The 18643-nt window shown below is 34.6% G+C and overlaps 1 protein-coding gene across 3 annotated transcripts in view; it reads left to right on the plus strand.

Annotated features, from left to right (window-relative positions):
* The first annotated feature begins 1766 nt into the window (after positions 1-1766).
* The window catches only part of LOC118450363 (semaphorin-1A), a 295611-nt gene continuing 278734 nt past the window's right edge, over positions 1767-18643 (plus strand). For 2 of the 3 annotated variants that reach the window (XM_085662087.1, XM_085662089.1), the window contains exon 1: positions 1767-2373. The gene's annotated coding sequence lies outside the window, so the exon portion shown is untranslated. Of the gene's footprint in view, positions 2374-2695; positions 3000-18643 lie in introns of those variants that run through there. The other variant, XM_085662088.1, reaches the window with a different exon arrangement.

Genomic DNA, 18643 nt, shown 5'->3' on the forward strand with positions numbered 1-18643 from the left:
GAGAGAGGGAGGGAGGGAGAGATATATAAAGAAAAGTTGGAGTAGAATTAGAAGGGAAGGTAGGAAGAAATAAGAGAATGAAACATGTAGGAATAGAAAGAAAAAAAAAAAGAAAATATTTCTAGATAACTCTGCGAGGGTTATTTTAGAATTTTATACTTCCACCACACTCGACTCGAGCGTACTGTATATGGGTACATTGCGAAGTACTTTATTAATCTTGTGAAATGTTAACACGATGTATAATTAAAATGTAAATTACATGTTTAAGCACAGATATCATAATAGTGTTGTCTCAATTATCCGCCATCTTGATGATCCGTATTTTGCGGCAAAAACTAATTTACTCAGTAAAACTGCTTCTGGACAACTTCAAGGCTCTTTATCGGCAGTTCTACTCTATTCCTGCACTAATTTACTTTGGTATCTAACAATAAGTTGTGTTCTATGTCGCGAAGCAAAAGCCAATTTCTTTACAGTCGTGTTCTACTCGAAAGCAGGAGAAGGAAGCGTCGTTTGGAGAGGTACGAAGCCGGCTTCTTTCCACGGACTTGTCTTCTTCGTTGCTCGGCTCACCTGCGCTGAAACCTGATGCGGACGATAAAAATGAGAACAGGTTGCCGGACGCCGTCGACTCGAGTTCTCTCGTACGGTACGTCGTCGTCGTCGTACGGAGCGAGTAAAGTCGCTTCGAGAAGGAAGCAAACTTATTCGATATACAATACGATTTACTCTATGTACTAAAGAGGAGATATCGTCCAAGTTTCTTATCTAGAGATCGCTTTTGTTTATCGTTTCATTTTCTTTTTTAAATTATTTATGATTAACTAATTTGTTGTTTAAAACATGTCACACTTTCTGTTTTATCATATAATAAAGATTTCTCTTGTTTTTCCTAATAACTAAGACTAACTTTCTTTAATAATTACATATCTTTAGAAACGAAACCGTTCCTCCTTGCTTTTGTATGTACATATATATATATATATATATGTAGACAACGATATTCGGTCCAAAGAACATATTCAATGTTCCGTCCGTTCATTACTAGAGCGTTTTGTTGGCTATCGTCGAATGGAGTATAAGATAGAGTGAGAGGGGAAAGCTTCGAGACCGAGAGAGCTTTGGCTAGTGAAGAACATGGTAGTCAGAGAAAGGGCTTCACACGAATCCCATAGAGACTCTCTAGATGGCATACGATTTGTATTGGCGAAAACTCACCTTCCATTCAAACTCTCTTATCGAAGTAGTATCAAATAAACTTATCGCAAGAATAGAGATAAAAAGTACAAATGAAATAAAGTTTATCCAATTTTACAATATGTGTATCGTATTCGATATAAAGTACGCTATTTTATTCTTCGAAAGAAATATGACGATCAAGAACAAATGGATGGAATAAATTGGAACAAATGGATGGAATAAAAAGGTATCTTGAGATTTAAAAAATATGGATAGACAGATAGATAAAGAAAGAGGAGGGGAAACGAACGGAATCTCAGAAAAGCAATCACGTTGACGCGAAATATACATAGGTGCACGTTGAACGAAAAGAATGGAGGGGGAACGAAGTGAATTGAAAGGAACGTATCGTGCTGGCTAACTACTCGAAGGGACCGAAGAATGGTCGTGGACCTCGGTCCGTCGTAGAGTTGATGATGGTGGGGATAGAGAGCGCGCGAGTTGGTGCGAATGAGAGAGAGAAAAAGAGCGAAGGAGCGCGCGAGTCAATCGAGTGGTGGGGGTAGAGACACGGTGGGGGTTGAGAATCGGCAGTAGCGGCAGTTGCGATCCGAACGTCGTGCGCGAGCTTTGTGTCGTTCCGTCCCCTACGTGCTTCGACTTACGCGTTCACGTTGTACGTCGTACAACCGATCACGACGACAACAACGACGACGACGACAAGGAGTAAAAGACGAGGCTTCCTTTTGCAGTTTTTATTCGTTTTGTGCATTTTTCATTTCCGAATATAGTCGATGTCGTCTTAACACGCGTTCTCTATTTAACGTTATTTTCTTTTATGAAAACGAGTGACAGAGAGTAAGAGAAAGAAAAATAAAAAAAAAAAAAACAGTGAACATCATTTCAGTGATTCAGGTAGTGTTTTATAATATTATTCCGTGTTGGAGACGAGGCAAAGAAGCGTCATGGCGTCTCCATGACGACGATCGGCGTTATCGTTGGCCGATTGGTACACGCATTATTAGTAGTGGGCTGTAGTTTTTTTCAATCGTCGATTTTCTTCGTCAAAGAAAAACCGCAAGATCGTCTAATATCTTCAACTATTTTGGAATAGAATAATATCGAGGAACGAAGGCAGTGTGGGTGGGAGGGAAGCAACGCAAGGAAAAACATTCTACGCTTAGTTTTCTGGTAAGTGAGATATTATCTTCCGAATAATCGCTTCTCAAATCGATTCAATAATCAAAGTTTACCGTTATCTGACGCGCAACACTAGGGGGCGCTTCCGCGCATCGAAACTTGTGATTCGCGCGCCTCTTTTGATTACATTTTTATTCTATACCGTGAAGGATACTTTTCGCTGGTTTTTCATTGATTTTATTTTCTCTATCTTTAATGTTGTCTCTGCGATTCTCACTGATTCATATCGCGAATATGAATTGGAGACAAAGAGAAAGAGAGAGAAAGAGAGAGAGAGAGAGAAAGAGAGAGAGAGAAATAGAGAGAGAGAGAGAGAGGGAGAGAGAAAGAACTTTTTATTGCGTGTTTCGTTGCGTGACGCTTTCTTCGTCGAGCGTAGCTCTTTGCTTCGTGGTTCGATGGCGAGTATAATCGGCGTCCCCCTCGAAGGAACGGCACTGCTTCTTTACCAGCATTGAAAATTGCCATGTGAGAATGACCTCACAGATCGCAGTCTCTTCTGTTCGTTTCAAGGGCAAAAGAAAAGTTGTTAAACTACGCTCGAGACTACATTCTTTTCAACGTTTTTCCGATATGTCCTCGATGTGAAAGAGAGTAATGGCCGTCGTCGATGTAAGGTAAAGGGTGCTGGAAAAAAGTCATAAATCATTTGTTAGAGGTCTTCTTAAAAACGATCCACTTTTGGTACTATACATACGTCATCTTATTTATTAATATAAATCGTCTTGTGTTTTCACGTAAACATAACCTTCTAAACAACTTCGGGGTGAATTCGTCGGGACATGTCGCGATTTATTTTATCCGCTCTGCACTTTATTTAAACGTCAAGAGTTTCCTAAAGATAAGTCTGCATCATAAATTTTGACCACGTTGCATATAAACGATGCTTTCTATTTATATTTCAGTCTCGGAAAAAAGTAATCTTAACGATAAATTCGATTATGCGAAGAGATTTTTGATAATCTAATCGAAATATCCGTCATTAATGAAATATTAAATAATAAAGATTTTTATTATATATATATATATATATATATATATATATATTACATTATTATAGTACATATATAGAACTATTGTACATACATACTAACTGGCAACTAAAGATTTATACTTTGGATGGAATCGTATATACATATATATGAAAAAAGTTCGTAATAGTTTATATCGACGGTAGATGGCATACTGGTAAGTTTCTAATTTTAAACTCATTATTCAAAAATTCTCTCTTCTCCTTTTTCCTTTCCTTTTCCTTCCGTGAGCGAGCGAGCAAGCTAGTTTGCTGTTTATAGTCGATAAGTTAAATCCTTTTACGTCAAATAGCATAAGCGTATCGTTACTTTACCGACAAAGCAAAGCCTGAGCTTTCGTTCGAACTAAACGTGAAGGGAATGAGAAGGAGAGAGATAGAAGAGAAGAGCGATTTACGTCACTTTGATTTCGAAATCAAACGGACTACTACTCCCGGCACTGGTTGCTCTTGACGGTTCATTAAATAGAAATTAGACGCAACCCTGACGGCTTAGGACAGAGACTACGCCTGCAATTACGTGTGGCTTAAGCGGGCAAACGGCGTAAGGGCAAAGCGAACGTATTTGTACGGTTCGGCACAGCGGTTTGGTGGTGCACGCAATCTTCAGCTTGAGACACGACTTACAATCACCAGCTCTCCCACTCACTTCTTATGACCCTCCTACTCTCCCCCTTCTTTATCTCTTGTGTATTCACCGATTAAACAATATTAACATTTTCACGAATTCCCTTTATTAACGTCTATATTACCTCGTAAATCTTGCCCCGGCCATCTTAAACCTAACCTTACCTTTCATGCTTGCTCGAACGTCAGAATTTCCAGGGATCTGTCACGTGGTTTAACTCTACTAAATGTGTATTTAGTTTAGAATCAGTGGTACTCAACTTGCGAGAAAAAACGAAAAAATCAAGAATTTCCTAATGGGTACATCTAATTTTGCTTTTTGACTTGTTTAACATTTCTTTTTTCTTTTTTTTCTTTTTTTTTTATTTTTTCTTTAAATTTTTGATACTATTATATGTCAAAACACCGCCTATGTTTATATAATTTAATTCGTTATTAAAATATTAAAAATTCAGAAAAATTGTTAATATATCAAAATAAAAGAAACATTATCTAACATAAAAGACAATATTATAACGAGAGCACAAATAACTAATAATTACATAAGTTGTCTGATCTTTACAAATAATAATATATTTTAGATCGGTCCACAATGTATGTTAAGTATTAATTATATCGAAAAAAGTTTTTGAAAGCTATATATTCCTAAGATATAAATATTAAGTAAAATATTAAACAAAGATATTTTAAATAAAATCAATATACGTTTATACGAACTTTTTTTTATCGTTTTGATGTGCTGTAGCCATCTCTAAAATATCTGCCACTAATTCTAGGACACCCTCTCTCTCTCTCTCTCTGTGTGAAATGAAGAATGTTTAAAATGACACAAAATAATAAACAAGATAGATTCTTTTTTTTGTATAATATTCACGTTCCAATAGGAATATTGCAGTATAGAATTTAACAGCAAATTTTCGTTTCTAAAAAGTTAACAGTAATGTTAGAAGACATTCATGTCTTTCATCGGGTAAGTTTACCTTCCTCTTAAAAAAAAAAAGAAAAGAAAAAGAAGGAATTAGCAGTGTATTTTGCAAGAACTTTGAATACGTATATATACGTTACATAGAGATACATTTCGTCCTGTGAAAAAGAGAAAGAAAAAAGGAAGAGAAAACAATAAGTTTTTCGTAGCAAAAATAAGTTTCCCGTAGGAAAAATTCGTACGCATATATATATATATATATATGTATGTATGAATGTATGTATGTATATATGTATGTATGTATATATGTATGTATGTATATATGTATGTAGCTCGTATATAAAAACAAATAAAAATACGTTGAATGTCCCGAACAGGAGGAGATATAATCGCGCGTGTATGTTGGAGAGTACGATTGAAGTCTAGAAAGTCGAAGGGAGCTAAGCGTAGTACGTACGCGAAGCGGCCAGACCGGCTCCCAACGCGTTCTCTACGTTCCAAACCGGTTTTCTCCCTCCGTCCCGTCTCTCTCTCTGTCTCTCTCTCTCTCTCTCTTTCTTTCTTTCTTTTTTCTTTTCCCTTTACTCTTTCCCTCTTCTCCTTCGATGAGGCTCGTAACTCGAACGTAACGACGCACGGTCGGCCACGATAGTGGTCAGGCTACGGCTACATCTGGCACGACGTAAGAAAAGCACCATCGATGTTTAGGAAGCATTCGTAGAACTCTAGAATTATACAATTTTTCAACGTTAATAACTCCGTTGCTAACGTTTAAATTTAAAAACTTTTCAATGCCTTAACTATTTTTCCATATATCATGTACCGGAAATACACTTTTTAAGATATTTATTAAAATCGATACGCTTCCTCCCCTTTCTCTCCGCCTCTGAAAATAAAGCTAATTTTATGCACTTTTTTTTTCGTTTCTTTTCTTTCCTTTATCGTTATTTATTATAGTATATTTTCTTTTTTCTTTTTTTCTTTTTTTCTCTTTACAGAAAAATGAAATTTATTTTTCATAAATTAATGTTTATAATTAATGGTCATTCACTAAATTTGTCAGATTCGTACAAATATTTATGCGTTTTCGAGAAAATGTAAAAACGTATATACGTATTTTATTATACATGTAAAAAGGAATATTAAAAATGAAACGAAACATGGCAAAACATACAATATTCTTTTGCAGTAGCGTTATTTTCCATTATGAAAACTCATTTTATAAAAATAAGCCGTCATTACGCGTGTTAAAATTGTATTACATATGAAAATTACAGATGATATACATATTCTATTTCGGCTTTTGGATATTAAAAGGTTTAGTATTATGTTTTATTTTATTTTATTTCTGACAGCTTACAATATTGATAATTTTCAAATAACAAAATTCGGATCGTATTCTTACAAAGTCTCATCGTTTTCAATTTTATATATTGTAATAAAAAAATGTTTTTAACAAAACAAATTTGAGAAAAATCGAGAGATATTAGGCGACCTGCTAATCCAATTTCTCGCATGTAATTTTAACGAGGAAGGAAGAAAAAAAGAAGGAAAAAAGGAATGAAAAAATTAAAAAAAAAAAAGGAAAGGAAAAAAATAAATGAAAGAAAAAAATTAGATTCTTTTTTCAAGACGATATTTCGTGACTCGGCTTAGGTTCTCCGTCGACGATTCGAAGGATTCGTTTAGCTACTTATTTCATTTCAACGTTCAACCTCGATGATAGACATAATCGCAGGGTGTACGCCATGTCGTGAGTTGCAATTTACGAAGAAATTACAGAGAGTGCTGTGTTACGAGAGTTACAGAGAGGGCAAAGAGGAGGAGAAGTAAAGAAAATGCTAACGCCGCTGTATTTCGATTTTCTTTTCTTCCTTCGTAGCCCCCTTTTCTTCCTACTCCCCCCTCTCTTTCTCCCTTTTTTTATTATTTAAAATCGCGTCGATCGCGTGTTTTATGAGTTCGGATCGAGTTCGAAAGAAATCCCAGTTAAAATTGAGATTAATTCAAAATTAATCGAAATGATAGGAATCTTTTTTGGCTTAGGTTTTAATTTTTTTTATTTGAAGTCGGAATAAGATTAATTCTATAATAAATTATCTATGATAAATAGAATTAATTCGTTCGAAATGAATGTTTTTGGATTTTTGGAAAAATTGCCAACATATCGAAAGAGAACATCGCGAATGACTATTTTTATTCTTATATTTGAGATTATGTTTACTTTTAATCATTGGATAACGAGGTAGTTTCGCAAGAGAAGATTTTTATATTCGATTTTTCCATACTCGATTCATATATGTATGAATACAGGATATCCCGGCATAAATGGAAAATATTTTTAGAGATGGCTTTAGCACATTAGAATAATATAACAAGTTCGTATAAACATACATCCTATTTGACTTTGTTTTCAAGTTATTTTTTTTTTTTTTTTTGCAATAATTTTTTCTAAGTTAGACGAACGAAATCGATCATAGAATACCAATTGACAGTGTTAAAACTCTGACAGTATGAAAGAAATGAAAGTTTCCAGAAAATCCTAACAACGTTTGGACGTAGCTAGTAAGCGAGATAACTGTTAAATAAGACGTCTACAGATTTTTTCTATTCAGATGTGTGAAAATCATTTTGAAGATTTTTTATGAAAGTAAACAGATAGAGTTTATTGAAAAAGGAATTCGCTATAATTCGAAGACAAAATTAAATAGGACATATTTTTATATAAACTTTCTTTATTGTTTTGATGTGTCGAAGTAACTTCTAAAGTATTTCTTATTTATTCCAAAACATCCAGTATATCGAAGTAATGATGTCGAGAACAACGTTGGTCGAGATTTTTCAATATATGTATTTGTCTTCTTTTTATTTGTATTCTTATTCACATAGAAAGGGAAAAAAAAGAAGAAAAAAAAATGGATCGCGTAGAGCTTGCAAAAGCTTTCCGTTCGCATAATGAGTTACCTCATTATTTTACAAAATTCTGACACAATGCACGATATTATTCATCCCTTACCGATGACACTTAACTTCTTTCTGTATTTCTTCTTGTAAATTCTCGAGGTGATCTAAATTTTAAGCTAAGCGCACGGGAACCTTCGATCGATAATGTTAATTTCAATAGATTGTTATAGATGCTTTTCGAAAGTAATAGAAAAACATACAATATCGTTTCTAACGCGAACGAGCCATTTAAGTTGCATATTGCGTTTATACGCTATCGATCTAGTCAAACACCATCGCTATTTTCCATCTATTTCACTTTATTTTCATCATGTATAGGGTGCCTCCCAACTATTTCCTTGGAATAATAGTTCAAGGAAAAAAAATATATATATATATAAATACTTTTGTAAAGCTTACGTGGACCACCTAATATATTTCTTTACTTTGTATTTTCCCTTTTTTCTTTTCCTTTTTTTTTCTTTTTCTTGAAATCGTGCTTACTCATATATCCACATTTTTTCGTGCTTGTTGGAGAAATGTCTCTCTTCAACCTCGATAATTATCTCTCTCTCTCTCTCTCTCTCTCTCTCTCCCTCTCTCTCTCCCTCTCTCTCTCTCCCTCTCTCTCTCTCTCTCCCTCTCTCTCTCTCTCTCTCTCTCTCTCTCTCTCTCTCTCTCTCTCTCTCTCTCTCTTTTACCTGATACCCTACTAAAGAATACTTTTATCCCAACGTGTCTTCGCAACTTGTTAGCTTTTTAGACGCATTCACTTTCGGTTGGCACGATTTTTGAGTAAATAAATACATTTGGAAAAGCGTTTAAGCGTCGTTCGTGTCTCTCACGGCCAACGAAAGAATTCGAATAAAAAAAGAGAACGAGAAAGATAAAGAGAGCTTTGTTGCCGCCAGTACCATTTGTCATTTCCTTTTGTTGGCGTTACGATGTTTCCCTAATATGTTACATTCGTAAATGGCAAAGGAGTATTAATAATAAGACGTCTTACGTATGCTCAGAAACGAATTTACGCTGTTGTAATGGTGGAGGTATAACAGGACTCGGACAATTGTTACGGCTACTAATTAGATAGTTCAATTAACGTGCTGTATCGTAAGTGCACACGAACCTTTATACAAAGACCATTCGTTCGTTCGTTCGTTCGTTCGTTCGTTCGTTCGCACGAGCGGATGTGAATCGATCGTCGTTGTGATAAAGAAAGATGGCGCGAGCTTAAAGAGAAAGAAAGAAGAAGAGATACGTTATTATTTAAACTAGCTATTGTTCGTAGAGAGAAGGAATTATTTTCTCTTTCATATAGTTTCTTTCTTTTTCACGAGAGAGAGAGTAAGATAGAGAGAGAGAGAGAGAGAGAGAGACGAGGACGATCTTTCGGTCTCCTTCTTTATATCGTCCCGCTTACACAAGTGTAAAGCGGCCATGTAAAAGTGCCGTTGGAGTTTAAACTTAGCGCTCTCCTTTCGCTTGTGCCCTTACGTATAGTGCAAAGACCGCTAATGTTATACTTGAACTTTGCGGCTGTTTCTGAATTCGCAATATCGCGACTAACTCCTCCCTTCTTTCCTCTCTTTTGCCTTTTTCTTAAACATTTTGTATAGTAATCATCGATGAAGAAGATAGTCTTCTTTCCTCTTTTTTTCTCTATCTTTTCCTATTTTTCTCTCTCTCTCTCTCTCACACACACACACACAACCCTCTCCTCTTTATATGAAGACGCATGTGTAACGTATAATGTATATATCTAACGTGTTTTATCGACGTGTGAATACGACCACTTAGCAGGATTGAATATTTAAATGTTTAGATTCGTTCCTTTTCATTTTCGTGTTTAGACATCACACGTATTTCCTTGTTTCTCTTATTATACCTGTTTCTTCTTCTCCCTTTTCTTTTTTCTTTTTTACTTTTTTTTTCTTCTTCTCACGACCTTGGCAAGTCTTTCGTTTCTTCGAAAATAAGGAAATTTGAATAGCGTGAAGTAAAAAAGTTCGATCGAACTTTGGCTCGTTCGTTCGTTCTTTTTTTTTCTCCTTTTTCTCCCTCTCTCTCTCTCTCTCTCTCTCTCTCTCTCTCTCTATCCTCTCTCTCTCTCTCTCTCTCTCTCTCTCTTTCTCTCTCTTTCTCTCTTTATTTTACGTCCAGATGGGATTTTACTCAAAGGGAAACGGAGGGAAGAAAAAAAGAAGGAAAAAAGAAAAAAAAAGAGGAGGGAAAAAAAGGGGTCGAGACTTGTGTTCTCCTTCTCTGCTCGTGGAACGTCGAGCCTCAGCACGTGCGGAGAAGGAGATTCGAACGTACAAGTACTTACAACGGGGTGGTTGCGTCCGTGTAATTCTCGCACGCGAATAAATACGAAGTAAATGCACTAAGATAGAGTGTGTGAGAGAGAGAAAGAGAGTATGAGAGTGAGAGTGAGAGTGAGAGAGATGTGTAACGTACGTATTATAATACGAGATCGGCGCGTGCCGTTCATGCCATTTACAGAGAGCAGTTCTCTCTTTCTGCCTCTCTTTCTCTCTGTCTCTCTCTCTCTCTCTCTTTTTCTCTCTTTCTTTCTGTGAAACTCGTTTCGTCGTTGTGTCGTCGTCGTGCTTCTGTACAGAGAAAGAGAGAGGAGAGAAAGTTATAAAAAAGATGCGTCTGTGCTATAGATCTCTATGGAAATCTTTCTCTCTCTCTCTCTCTCTCTCTCTCTCTCTCTCTCTCTCTCTCTCTCTCTCTCTTTTTCTCCGCTAATTTCTTTCTCTATCTCTTTCTTTTTCTTTTTTCTTTCTCTTTCTCTATGTTGAAAGAGAAAGTATCGAAGTCATCAAATATTCCGAATAATCGTAGAACGTTTTGAAAATGATTACTTCATTTCCGTTGTTTTTATCATTTAAATATTATATATATATATATATGTATATATATGTTTTAGTACGTTGAATGTCATAGGGGTTCATACATAAATAATCAGCCTTCTATTTTATAGACTTCATTTCAAATGTTTTTATTGCTAATACAACAGACGACTTTTTAATGTATGTATATTTATTTCTATTGAATAGATCAAATTGACTTTTTCTTTTCTCGCTTTTTTTTTTTTTTGAAACAACAAGTTATTTATATGTATATATATACTACGTTCGTATATATGTGCGTTTATTTTTACTTAAAGAAAATAACACGCGCGCGCGTGTATGCGCGTGAAATAAATGTAATATTTCATTCAAATATTTATTAAAAATTTTCTTTTTTACTGAAAGAAAAGAAGCAGCTTTGTTTATATGTATGTACGTCATTGAACAAATTTTTTACAAGTAAAAATCTTCGTAGTTATAAATTTATCATGAAAACGTTTATATTTGTTTGTTTTATTATTAATGCAATATCCTATTTGATAACATTTAAGTTCGAACGAAATATCTGTCGGGTTTGTTGATAGAATAATCGAAAGCATTAGTTTCTATGGCTTTTGTTGAAGATCGTTATCTTGGTTCTTCATATTCACTGACAAGTTCATCAGTTAACGGGAATAAAAAGTCTTTTCTTGACATATTTGCCCCCGTTGTTTCGTTATATAAAATATCCAGGAATTTACACACACACACACACTCTCTCTCTCTCTCTCTCTCTCTCTCTCTCTCTCTTTCTCTCTCTCTCTCTTTTTCTTTCTATGTTGAATTTAATAATATTATAAAATGTCACAGTTTCGAATAAATATTTTTATTTTTTTCGATTGTGATAATTTAATTTTTTTAACTCAATAATAACGATCTTTTTTTTTTTTTTTTTTTTTTTTATAGTTGCATTTACTTTTAATAACGATGACAGTAGAATTTTCGTAAAGAATTGTCGAGAAGCGAAATATATTATCCTTCTTTAGTTTTGTTACCTCTTTCTTGTTTCCTCTAAAGATACCAACTTAACTAGTTCTTTTAGCTATTAGTAGCGAACGGAACACATAAGTTTGTTTTTTAAATTTTTGTACAATGTTCTTAAATATATACTTTATATATATATATATTTATATAGTATTAAAACTTTTACAGTATTAGAAATTTGATGAGAAACTTTAGAAATATCAATGAAATTGAAATTTTAATTACGTTCTGTGAGATTTCGAAATTACCTATTTCTCGCTATATGTACTTAGATATACTACATGTGAACGTTGGATAAATAAAATGAAAATGGATATAATAGATGTATTAAATTAATTATATAAATAGATACTTTAATAAAAGTTATATGAAATAAGTTTAGAAAATAAAATATATTAAAAATGAACAATCATTATAACAAAATGCCAAAAGAGTTATTTTCACGTGATCGTTGAAATGTCATTAAATCTTTTCAATAAGGAAAATATAAAATTTTCTTGTATATTCAATATAAAAAAGAAAGAAAAGAAAGTTATATATTAAAATAAAAAGATGAGTACTTGCATCGATTTTGTGCAAAAAATTGTTTGGCAGTTAGATGTGTAAGAGACAAGGTGGTTTTATCGTTTTATTCTTCTCTCTCTTTTTTTTATTCTCTTTGTCCCTAGTATTTGTCTCTTCCTCATTTCTTTGATCATCTCAATACGAATGATGAATCGTGCGTGGTCGTGTTCAAAGGCCATTTCACGAATGTGTGTTCGTTTTATCTGGCAAATGCAACGTCACGTTTTTGTGTTATATTTTCGACGACGATTAAAAAGTGTTCGTAGTGATACGTACATATGTACCTTATATATATAATGTACATTGAAAAGAAGAAAGAAAAAATGATAACGTGATTTTTGATCATTGGAAATTTTCAATTTCTCATGTAAATTCTCTCGTTGAAAATTTCAAAGTTTTCTCTCTTTCTCTCTCTCTCTCTCTCTCTCTCTCTCTCTCTCTCTCTCTCTCTCTCTCTCTCTCTTTCTTTTTTTTTCTCTCTTTTAATTTTCCCGAAACGATCGGAAAGCACGCGAACGATCGATTTCGATGTCACGATCGTTGTATTTCTCATCCCCGTACGTCCCGTCCTTTTTATATGTCTTTTCTATTTTATTTCTCGAGTCGATAGTGCTACTCTCCGATTGCTTTCGAACAATTTTTCATTCTCTCTCGTATTTTTAGATCGCGACGACTGTATCGCGATCAGCTTGGACAACGGGATATATGTGAAGCCGTATAATATCGCTAATGGCTCCGCCATGAATATCGTAGTACTTTCGAACGGACAAATCCATAAACGTCACTCGTTAATGTTCGTAATATCGACTAAATTTCGCTTTTCACGAGCTCTATTGTAATTAGATCATCGTTATGTCTAGAAAAAGAAAAAAGAGATAGACAGATATATTCTTATTAAACGCTTTAAATATATCCGATTTTTCTGGATAATTGCTTTTTTTGAATTTGAATTATCATTGATTTCAAAAGATTTACAATTACACACACACACACACACACACACACACACACACATATATATCAATTTATGTACTAAAAAGTTTAACAACTTTTTCTTTTTATTACTTTTCTTCTCTCTTCTTTTCTTTTCTTTTCTTTTCTTTTTTTCTTTTCTTTTACGATCGATTTATTTATTTCATGCTGAGAAATTCGTTTTTGTTCGATTTCATTTCTTCCTATTCGTCGCACAATCCTCATACTTCTTTTTCCTTGGCAAGCTAACGCGTAGGATCGAAGAGAGTACGAGTAGTACTACATACTACCAGAGTTCTATCGTCGTCGTCGTCGTCGTCGTCGTCGTCGTCGTCGTCGTCGTCGTCGTCGTCGTCGTCGTCGTAGCCGTCGTCGTCGTCGTCGTCGTCGTCGTCGTCGTCGTTGTCGTCATTGGTTGCCGGAACGGTCGAGCGTGAAGGTAGAGGTACTTACGAGAAAGAGAGTGAGAGAGAGAGGGAGTGAGAGAGAGAGGAGGAGAGAGAGAGAGACCATTACCAACAGAGCAAGAAACGAAGGAGCAGCATGGGCCAAGTACAGTCTTAAGAAAAAATTTGATCGTGGTAGTTTAGAATCGAAACCGATCAACATATAACTCGATAATTCAGATAATATACATATAGACCTATACTATAATACTTATATGTGTTTCAATCGAGAAACGACTCTATAAGCATCGAGCCGATCGCAAACCCGATTTACATGATAAACCTCGAACGGATATATGGCCGACGCGTATGCGAAATTATAATTTCGCATGCAAAATTTATTATGCGCGTACGAGCGATCATTATTATCCAGGGGATCCACGGAACGAGCGGTAAAACGTACCCGAAGGTAAAGCCCGACAAAGCGTATCAAACGCGAATATTTACGATCCGTTCTATATCCATTAATTTTGCTTATTTTCGACATTATCGTTACAGTGCCTTCGTGGCTCTGGAGCTGCTGTTGTTATCCAATACGTAAAGTGGGTGGTGGTGAGACAGAGAAAGGGAGAGAGAAAGGGGGGGACGGAGAGAGGGGAGACAGAGGGAAGGGAGGAAGGGAGGAAAAAGATAGGTTCGATAAAAGAGTCTAAAAAGAGTGAACAACGTTTGTTCATTTCGGAAGTTTCGAAGAGATAGTCTCTCCTTCCATGAAATTCTATTCTCGCTTTGTTCTCGTTTCCTCTTTAATAAGAAAAGAAGTTCGAGAAAACGAGAAATTTTTTTGTGAACTATCGAAGTTCTCTTTCGTAATTTCCCAGGTAAAACTTTCTACCATTTTCACGTGGAAAACTGGCGGGAAAATTTGCATTTTATCACTGACTCGACGAATGACATTTATTAAATGATTATTGTCCTTAGATGGAAATTTTTTTTTTTTTTATTATCATTTCACAAAAGACAATATGTTCATTCATTGTACGGAATATTTATTATATGAAACATTTTTATTTTATTTTTTTTTTTTTATTCTTTTATATCTATAATCAATATAAACCTTATTTCGCATGATCGAAAGCATTGACTTACTCTGTATATACGATAACGATTATAATGATAATAATGATAATGATAATAATGATAATGATAATGATGATGATGATGATGATGACAACGGCAACGATAATGGCAATAACAATAACAATACTAATAATGATAATAGTAATAATAATAATAATAATAATAATAATAATAATAATAATAATAATAATAATAATAATAATAATAGTAATAATAATGAATGGAAAAAATCAACTCGCTGTGCGACTACTTTCACGTAGCTTTACGACGTCGAAGACGACGACGACAACGACGACGACAACACAACGACGACGATGACGACGATGGCGACGAAGACGACGACGTTCGACTCGGTCTCGGACTTGGACTTTCGCGCGACAGCGCGCACGTGAATAAGAAAAGGTATCTTGTTGCGCAAACGAATGAGTGAGCGATCTTACGCAAGTAGCCGCGAGCCATGTTGTACATTTATTCGTTTCCTGCCATTTTGAAGTTTTGCTTATGTATCGAAAGGAAAAAGTTTTCCTACCAAAGAATATCTCATACACAGAGATTTAGTTAGTCCTCTCAGTCGATCTCTCTCTCTCTCTCTCTCTCTCTCTCTCTCTCTCTCTCTCTCTCTCTCTCTCTCTCTCTCTCTCTTTCTCGGCATTCCAACAGGTGTTAAAGCCGCGTGAGCGCGCGCGTGCGCTCCAACTACCCTACTTCTCTTTCTATTCCTCTTCAACATCTACGAACGCACCAGTCGTTTCGTCGTTGTCGTTTCACCCTCTGGAGTTGCTGTTGCTTTTATCATAGAAGAAAGAAAAAGAGAGAGAGAGGGTGAGAGAGAGAAAGAGAGAGAAATATATATATATATATGTATATGTATGTATGTATGTATGTATGTATATATATATATATATATATATATATATATATATATATATATACATAGCTTATACGAGAAAGGAACAAGTACCCTGCATGAAGTAAAAGAAAAAGAGGATAGGGGAACGAGTCATGAACGAGTTCATCCTTTTTGTTAAACGACGAGGAAAGAAAGAAAGAAAGAAAGAAAGAAAGAAAAATAAAGAAGGAACGAAAAAAGAAAGAAAGAGAAAAAAGAAAGAAAGAGAAAAAAGAAAGAAAGAAAAAAAAAGAAAGAAAAGAAAAGAGAAGTAAAAAGGTGCTTGTTGGATATGGAGTTAGCTAATCTCTTTTTCTCTCTTGCACATCTCCTAGAGTTTAGTAGACTCTTTTCACAAACACCTCGATGTCCCTTCGACTGGAAAGAATTTTACCGAGCAAATCGTCCGTTATATATATTATAGTAGATATGTACGTATATATGTACGTATGTATGTATGTATGTATGTATGTATGTATGTATATACGTATATATACGCAATGTAGATACATGGACACCATGTATACGTATAGCCAGTTATATATCCAGCTACTAGACATACTCAGATCTCGGTTTATCGCGGTTGCATTTCCGGGGACAACGTATGGACCTTTCCGAGCTACAGGTGGTAGTGGCAGAGTATGAACGTAGCCAGCTAGCTAGCCAGCCAACCAGCCAGCCAGTCAGCCGGACCAAAGCGTGAAGTTTGTTCCCCAACGATCTTTCGTAACTTTTATGAAACTGGACAGCACGTATTCCTTTCAGCTTTGTTATTTTTATTATAACCTGGAGCGTATTCGATGTGAACGGTGCAGACTAGTCTCCTTCTCCGCGGATAAAATTTACGATCTGATATGTTTTTCTTTTTCTTCTTTCTTTTTCTTTTTCCATATTATACTAATCGATGTAGTTGTGCATTTATACATATACACATAGACATAAACATACACATACACACTCATCATATATATTAGACTATCCTATTACTATATTGCCAGGTAATTCAATGTCCAGGAAAAGATACGTTTAAACATTACGCTTCGGGCGATTGGTAAAGAAGGGTAGACAAAACAGGGAAATAAATTTCCTGCCCACTCTAAATCACCGAAAGTCTGGTCGCTAGCCAAGCGACGATGTTCGGTATATATATATATATATATATATATATATATATATGTAGTATGTATATGTATACTGGTTGAGTAGTCGTTTGGTTGCTAAAGTAAAAGGTAAAATTTATGTAGTGGACTGTACGCGAAGCGAACGGTTAGCCTTGAAGTCGAGCGGGGCTCTCCGACAGCGATGGTTTCCACCACCATCCTCTCTATCGTAGTCACTTGCATCGAGACACCACCATCGTCGTCCCTATCACTATCACCATCACGAACAACTTGAGTAACGTTGTTGAAGAACGGCATGGTTTCAACGTCGTCGTCGTCGTCGTCGTCGTCGTCGTCGTCGTCGTCGTCGTCGTCCTCCCCCTCCTCCTCCTCCTCCACTACCTTCTCCTCCCCCTCCTCCCCCTCCTCCTCCTCCTCCTCCACTACCTTCTCCTCCCCCTCCTCCCCCTCCTCCTCCTCCTCCACTACCTTCTCCTCCCCCTCCTCCTCCTCCTTCTCGTTGTACCACGTTCAACACATAAGAGTGTACAGTTAGGAGAGTATAGTATCAGGGTAATAGAGGAGAAGGAAAGGTGTCCGGGGTGGACGTACTACCAAGCAAATAAGTTGCCTATTGATCGATCGTCTTCGTACGAGGCAAAAACGGTGGATGTTGGTCTTACGAACGGCTGACGTTCTTTCTATTTTTCTTTTCGGATTTTTCTTATTTTTCTTCTTCAGTCATTTTCTCTTATTCCTTTGATCGATTTATTTCTCTTTTCTCGTCCTAGAGATTGTTGAAGAAAAGGATTCGACTAGTCGTTTTATCTAGAATAATCTTTAGGCATTTCGAAATTTTTTATTTTTTATAATAATAATAATAATTTATAATAATAATAATAATTTATAATAATAATAATAATAATAATAATAATAATAATAATAATAATAATAATAATAATAATAATAATAATAATAATAATAATAATAATAATAATAATAATAATAATAATAAATTATTTTTTTTTACATTAAAATTAATAAATGTCAAAATGATGGATTTTAGATTATTTTGTTTTTCTTTTTTTAATTTCTTTTTTAAAACTATCGAAATCGTAATTATTAGAATAATTTTAAATGAAATAAATTGAAGAATGATAATGAATGTTTAAGTATCCATTCAAATTAACAAATACTGTTAAAATAAATTGGTAATTCTATTGTCTAATAACACTGTTCCTTATTGATCTCTTTTATTAATAAAATAAATCATCATGTTGATATTCTAAGAGGTCTACAGAAAAGAAAAGAAAAATATACTGTTATCACTCCAAAAACGATCTCATAATGCAAAAGGATTGATTTGATATTTTTTCCCGTGAAAAAGAAAATCTGATAACTGAAAACATTAACAAAATCTCTTAAAAGTTTAGATAATATAACATTGAATGAACGAATAAATTTCTTTTCTTTTTTTCTTTTTTTTTTCTTTTTTTTTCTTTTTTTTTCTTTTTTTTTTTTTTTTTTTTTCTTTTTCAACTGTCCATCGAATCGACAAATGCGACGAAAAGAAATAAATCGTTAATGTACATTTGTAAAGAGTTTATTTAAATGTTCGTTCATTTTTTATACCTTGAACATTTATTATCATTAATGAATAATAAAACAATGAGTAAGCCTAATCACGTTTTCATTATTAGTTTCGTAACTCTTGGAATGATTGTAAAATTTCTTCAAGATCATTTGTTGTTAGAAAATGTTTTTAAATACGAAAGTTACGTGAAAAATGGTGTACTGAGTCGAT

This window comes from Vespa mandarinia, chromosome 17 (assembly GCF_050613455.1).
Source record: "Vespa mandarinia isolate Hongniang chromosome 17, ASM5061345v1, whole genome shotgun sequence".
Taxonomy (NCBI): Eukaryota; Metazoa; Arthropoda; class Insecta; order Hymenoptera; family Vespidae; genus Vespa; species Vespa mandarinia.